Below are 6930 nucleotides of genomic sequence, written 5' to 3' on the forward strand. Positions count from 1 at the left end.
AGCGGCGCGGCTGAGCGGCCTCAGGAGCGCGGCTCCGGGGCTCGTGTCCGCGCGCCCTTGGGTCACCGCGGCCCCGGGGGGCGCCGACTCCGCCGCCAACTCCTGCCCACGTCGGTGTAAGTCTGAGGCCAGAGGTTACCTGGGGGATGGGAAGCAGCTTCAGTCGTTCCCTTTGAAGATGCGCCCTGCGAGTGACTGCGTGCCCTGTGCCTCAACTCAGTCAACGCGTTCCTCGTCCTTTTCGTATTTACAGTGCGTCTGACATACCTGTGCTCGGTGTGCGTGGGTCCGAAGGCGCTGTAACTGATTAAACCCGAAGGTAGGCGACCGAAGCCAGGCTTTGTGAGAGATGCCATTTTTGTATGTTACTTAAGAGCACGAAACTGGGGTCATGAGTTCTGACCAGCAGGAAACTTTGCCCAAGTGTTGTGAACTGAACGTGTGGGCTTTAATGAATAATGTCATCTGGTCCCGTCCACTACCCAAAATACGTGAAGTCCTTTATTTACAGTTGGGTAGCTTTGTGTACCTTTGTGCGTGTGTCCAACGCAGTGAAATATCGATAGTGTGTGTGTGTGTGTGTGTGTGCTGTCATTGAGCAGCATTTATATGGAAGTGAGTTATTTGCATGGCTTTGTCTGTGTTCCTTAAGATACATTTTTTGACAGGGAAGTTTTTATTTTAAAATTTGCCTTTCCCTGTGTTCGCCTTCAGTTTCAGATTGGCTTAATTTCAGGAGGTATTGGCGTGGCATGAATTAATGTGATTTAGTCAGGGGTCCAAAAATAGAGTCAACATGAAATTTAAAGCAAAGCCCCCTCTTCTACCAGTGAAAAATGTAAGCTGTTCAACTCACATGATGCTTACCCTTCCCCCTGATTCTTTTGCCACTCATGTGAAATCATATTTCACCAGTATCGGAGGGTTCCTCCTATAAGCCTGGCAGAGAAGAAGAAACCTAAGTATAGTCCGTTTTTATAAACATGAGACTGCCTTCTTACTTGTTTCATATGGTTGACTTTCTGTGTTACAGCCAGTAGAAACCGTTCCTCTGGAGACTTCAGTTAGGGAGCTAGCAGGACCGTTTACATATGAGATGCCTTTTCAAGGTGAACTGAGCAGCTGTAATACTGTATTTCCCCTTCAAAAGTTGAACCTAGACTTGTCAACCATTGTAATAGGCAGGATCACTTGCCCACCTCTCTAGTGGAGATTGAGATTAATTTAAGGGAAATGAGGATCTGGGACCGTGCTATTGAAGGGGATACTGCTGGTGATTTGGAAAACATTTGTGTTTGAATGGCCATCCTCAAAGATGATGGTGATAATAGGTTACATTATTCTTATGTTAAAACCTTTATGCTGATGTGTGGGAAGGGCAATCTATTCACACTGGACTACTTTCAATAGATAACAGAAACATACAGAGTAGAAAGTATACCTTTCTCCTACCCTGTTCCACACACCCAGTTCCCGGAGGACCCAGGGTTACAGACGCAGCCTTTGCTCTTATAAACATTTTGCATGGTTTTTTTTTTTTTTTTTTAACCTTTCCTCAAATGAGGACACATTGTATCCTCGGTTAGGCACCAGCTCACCCCCGCCCCTCCCACTGGCCGGTTTACTAAATCATGGCAATCTCTGTCTGTCTGAGAGAGTGGCAGTCTCTAACAGCTGCTGAGTATTCCATTAAGGAGGAACCATAATTTATTTAACCTCTTTATTGAAACATACAATATTTTTTTCTATAAAGTTATTGTAAAGCATTAGTTTTTGAGGTTTTTAAGTGGATTTCAATTATTCCCAACGGCAGTAGCAACTTGCTTCATTCCATCACGTTCCAGAAAATGAAGGCCCCCTTCTCCCCAGTGTACACCATTTGCTTTTATGTAACTTCAGAGCAATTGGTGAGTGTCTTTGGCATCTTTGCTGTGAAGTGAGAGGCATGCTGGTTAGTAGCTGAAGTCATTCCTTGAGTAACAACTTTGTTTCAAAGAAATAGTTCTTTGTCTCAGCCAAAAAAGAGAAAGGAACAGATATAAAATTTGGGGAATAAGTTGTAAGAAAAAATATTCCTAAGACTTTAAGTGTTTTTTGAACATGGGGAGAAGGCTCATACTTTAGATGAAATCGTGGCTGAAGATAGTTGTGCTTTATAAAACTTGTTTGCCACTGAGCACTAAAATTAAACCCTTCCCTACTGTGAATTATTACTAGCATTTCATGCCCTAATGCTGTTATAATATGGTTATAAACTTTACAGTTTGGGAGTTATTAACACCTCTTAAGGGGCAGGATGATTTAAAAAATATTTAGCTTTTTCTTTGACATGAAAAATTGGAGTCTTAACCATGTTTTAAAAAGAGAATAAATTGTAGAGATAATGCTAATGCTAGAAATTGAGCTTAATACATTGTACAGTTTGAGCATTAGTCAGTGTCGAGCTTAGTATTTTCATTGTGCTTATTTGTAAGGATTTTTTTTTTAAGAGTAGTGTAAGGTGTGCTCTTTTAAAAAAATATCTATTCTGTTGTTTTGTAAACTGAACGAATTAGTCTTTTAGCATTTAAGATATATTGTTTTTCCTTTATTATGTGGGACCTGTTATTGTGGTACAAAACTGCTAAGTTTTGTTCTTCCCAAATAAGTATTATTGGGCTTCATTTACTATCCCAGGCAACTTTCTAGGGGCTAAGATGTAGCAGATGTGCAGGACAGACTGCTACAAGGAGTTCACATTATAAAGCCAAGAAGCAATAAAGATAATATTGTGCAGTGTTAAGTACTAACTAGCTAAGTAACAAAGACTCTGTAGTAAGGAGGGGCAGGATAGAAACTGCTGTTTTACAGTGAGTGGCTGAGGAAGCCTTTCTGGGATGTAGAGGTTTGAGCTGAAAGTTGAATGAGATGGAAGAAGCCTGTGTTTTTGGAAATCTGGGGGATGAGTGGTTGGGGCAGAAGGAACCACAAGTGGAAAGGGCCTGAAGTGACCCTGAGCCTTGTATGCCTGAGGGATAGAGAGCTGCCACTGACTGGCCTTGATGGCAGGAGGGAGTGTGTGGAGATTGGTACCCTGAGTGTGGCATTTGTTAAGAACTGTTTCCCAAGGTGGGGAAGAGACTGGATGGTGAGGGTCTCTATTGATTGGTTCTCTATTGCATCCGCAGTGCCAGGTGTTGTCTCTGTACACGGTGGACTGTGAATATTTGTTGAATAAATTAGTAGTTTTGGGAATTATCTTGCCTGACTTTGGTCAAAATACTTTGATTGGCGGATCTTTAATCTTAGTTTTCCAGCTTGACTCTGAGCCTTGAGGTTAGCAAATCTGTTACATTGTTAATGTGATCTCAAATTATTGCTTTCAGTCAGTTGTACTTGATTAGTCTTCTATGAAATTCAAGTATGAAACCTTAAAAACCCACCTTTCTCAGTAAATTATAGTGATTTCTGAGAGATTTAGTCAGCATTTTCATCTCTGATTTCAACAAAATAGTCATTTGCTTAAGTGTAAAATTTCAAAGGTGACTTTCTTGAATATTGAGTGTTTTAATTCTCTTGGGCAGATAAAATACATGTAATTTATGCAGGTACTATTATTCTCATGGGAGGAATGAGTGTGTGCTCTATTTTAGGGAATATCAGGAATTTGTGGTATTTCCTTTTGTCAACTTCTAATCTGTTTGTCATTCTAAATATATGTGCCTTTATGTTAATTGAAAGCTTGGAAGATGAGTTTCATGCCAAGAAACTGCTCTAGATGTCTGAGAATCTATTGTCTTTTTCTTGACTGTGAATTTTGCACTTCTATTTAATATCAGGAGTTTTGTGATCCTGAAGAATAATAAGAATAAGAATTAAAAAAAAAAATTTCCAGTCTGATTGATACCTGAACATTAGTTGTTTCCACATAGAGTCATTTCATCTTTCAGCTTTCTCTAATAAATTGTGTGCAGACTCTATAAAGGATGGATTCCTTAACTCCTCAGCCTTAAAGAAGCTTTTGTCCTTTTGTCCTGTCCCTTGCAGTGAACGCTTTGGTTGGGCAAACGTGGAGCCTTAGGTACTTGAGTTAAAGCGCCCTTACCAATTCCTTTACATCTCCCTCTGTGAACTGCACAAATGCACACATTTCACATTTGTCTTACATCGAGTAAAATGGCAGCGCATACATGTATGTTGCTGCTGATGCTATTCCAGAGCAAGGCTAGTGCTTATTAGATGCTGTTTCATGGTTGTATTAGATTCCGGTGGGTTTATTTTTCATGTACATTTGCACACAGGTGAGAAAATCTTGGTACTTACTTGATCTTCCGGCTTTTAAGGCAGACACAGAATCAATTGGAATCCCTCTGTGTGCCTAGAGTTGAGACTGTGTATAGGAGTAAGTGGCAGTATCCTGAAAGAGCAGAAGGAGGAGATAATCCTTCCTAACGTGCTTGTGTGTCTCCCCAAGAGGGTACTTTGGGGTACTGAGGCCCCTTGCTATTGCTTCCTCTTACTGCTCCCCAGAGCAGGCTTCTACGAGGAGATCGTGGATCCAAAGCCATGGTAAAAAGGTGGTGGCAAGAACGTCTGGTAGAAAATAACTGGTGACAGAAGTAACAGTTCCCATATCTAATGTTAAAAGTGGTAATGGAGCAGAGTTGTAGATGGTCTAAAGGCAGGATTGTGTGCGCCTGTTGAACTGGGAGTGGGAGTAAGCAGGAGAGAAGTGAGGACCCACCCCCAGGGCGGCAGTGCTGCCGTCCTCAGGGCACCTGAGTGCCCTATAAACACTAAGGCAAGAGGGATGGCATGGGCGAGTCTCCGGGCCTGTCTTAGGAGATCAGGATGCCCAGTTGTTCCCCTGCAGCGGGCATGGAGACCCATGGCTACTCCTTGTTTCATGCCTCAGTGTTTACAGTGTAGTACAAAAGTGAAGAAGGTGAGAACATTTTAGAACCTCTTCAAAGAAACAGTTAAAGCCGGGTGCATAAATCATCAACCAGAACTTTATCCCGCGCTCATTCCTGAGGTGCTTGGATCACCAAAGTATATAGTAAAAAGTAAGATTGTTTTTTTGGGAGACCCTGGCTGTAATTCTGTAGAAGAGGTGTGCAGAACTTAATATGTGAAACTCTTGCGCCTAATAAAAGCTTAAGCATTCATACAAAATTGAAGAAAGTATAGAATTTGAGAGCCAGAAGGGCCTTCTGGGCATCTGTCAACTTAAAAAGTTGACAGATAAAGAAACAGAGACCCAAAGGCATTATAATTCGGCTATAAGGGGCCAGCAGTTGTGACTCCCTGACACTTAGCTGGGGTGTTTTGAGCTCCCTTCCGAAACAGCAGGTCCTTAGGGGCGGAAATTTTAGGGGGCTCAACACTCTGTCCCCAGCACTGGAACAGTACCCAGCCCATCCTAAGCTTTCAGATATTTGTTGAGTAAGTGATATTTAAAATAATTTTTAGAACTTCAGATCGCCCTATTTAGGTATAAGATAGTACTTATGAAAGTTGGAAAAATACAGTTTCATGAATTTCTTGTTAAACAAAAGGGAAAAAACAAAGAGCATGTTGCTATTAAAATACAAACTCTTAAGTTTAATATTAGCCAGACAGGGACGTGGAGGTTCAGTGTTTTACTTACTGTTTGGTAGCTTGGCACTTTTCAGAGCATGGTTTCCTAGGTTTTCTAATATCAGTCTTTTGGTATTTGGTGTCATTGAAGGTTTTTTGTTTTTTGTTTGTTTGTTTTTGTTTTTGTTTTTGTATTAGAAGACAAAGTCATTAAAATCTAGCATTGGGCTGAATTGTTCGCTGTCTTTTTAAATGTGTTTCATCATTCCTTTATGTTTAAAAACGCAAGACCATATTGGGATTCTATTGTTTAAAAACCAGTCTAACCAACCATAAGGTTTTGGAAATGATCACTTTTGGTTGCTGCTGGTGGGTGTTTCGGTTGTTATGACAGGGCAGTCAGTGGCACAGTGGTAATGCAGCCGGACTCACTTGGAACAGGCCATGGGTTAGAGTCTGGTACCTCCCTGCGTGCAGTGGGCACATGTGCACCCATGTGATCTGGGCTAACAGACTGGGGGTGGGTCATGTCATGAAGATCGTGTTTGGGGTACCTCCCTCTCTTTCTCTCTTATTTGTCTCTCTCTCATAGGAAAAATATAAACTTAAAAAAGTTGTTAGAACTTTCCAGGAGGGTAATTTTGTATTACTCATCAAAAGCCTCAAAAATGTACCCTGTCCCTTAGTCAGGCATTTCTACCACTAGGAATTTAAACTAGGGAAAAAAAAGAAGCAGCGTAGAGAGACCCATCTGTGGCAGTGGTTCTTGCCTACAGAGTGCATTTGTACCCCTATGCCTGTTGCTAAGTTTCTCCTTCCCACGGTGTCAACTTGGTGGACTGGCTGGCTGCTTAGTGGGGTGCATCAGAATCAGGATGTGGGCACTCTGAAGTTTGGGAAAAAACTTACCTTCAGATTCTGATGTGACCACTACAAAAAGGCACATGCCAAAAAGCCCCTCTAATTTCCAAAAAATGACTTCTTGTAGCTTTGTTTAGAATAGTTACAAACCAGAAGCAATTTAAATGCTTAATAATAAGGTGATGGATTAGATACATTGTAGCATGTACATGCAGTGGAGGACCCTTTCTTCATTAACAGTGATACAGGGGAATAGTTCATGATGTGGGGAGATCCTCAACATTTGTAAACTGAAAAAGCAGATCTCGAAACATACTTATAAGTTGATCTATGTGTTCTTTTGTTTTTATTTCTGGAGGGACTTGTGTGCACCTGTGTTTGTGTGTGTGTGTGTGTGTGTGTGTGTGTGTGTGTACAGACACAATTTTCTCCATACTATGTTGGAAATTTCCAGGAAGAGTATATGCCAAATGTTAGGTGACATGTTTATATGTTGAAATTACAGCTGAC

General features: G+C 41.3%; 1 protein-coding gene across 2 annotated transcripts in view; it reads left to right on the top strand.

The window, feature by feature from the left end:
• Positions 1-6930, top strand: part of LIFR (LIF receptor subunit alpha) — an 86756-nt gene that overhangs the window by 863 nt on the left and 78963 nt on the right. The window contains exon 1 of one of the 2 annotated variants that reach the window (XM_006156306.3): positions 244-319. The exons of the other annotated variant lie outside the window; for it this stretch is intronic. The gene's annotated coding sequence lies outside the window, so the exon portion shown is untranslated. Of the gene's footprint in view, positions 1-243; positions 320-6930 lie in introns of those variants that run through there. 2 annotated transcript variants of the gene reach the window in all.

The sequence above is a fragment of the Tupaia chinensis genome, unplaced genomic scaffold (genome assembly GCF_000334495.1).
Source record: "Tupaia chinensis unplaced genomic scaffold, TupChi_1.0 Scaffold000489_1, whole genome shotgun sequence".
In the NCBI taxonomy this organism is placed as follows: Eukaryota; Metazoa; Chordata; class Mammalia; order Scandentia; family Tupaiidae; genus Tupaia; species Tupaia belangeri.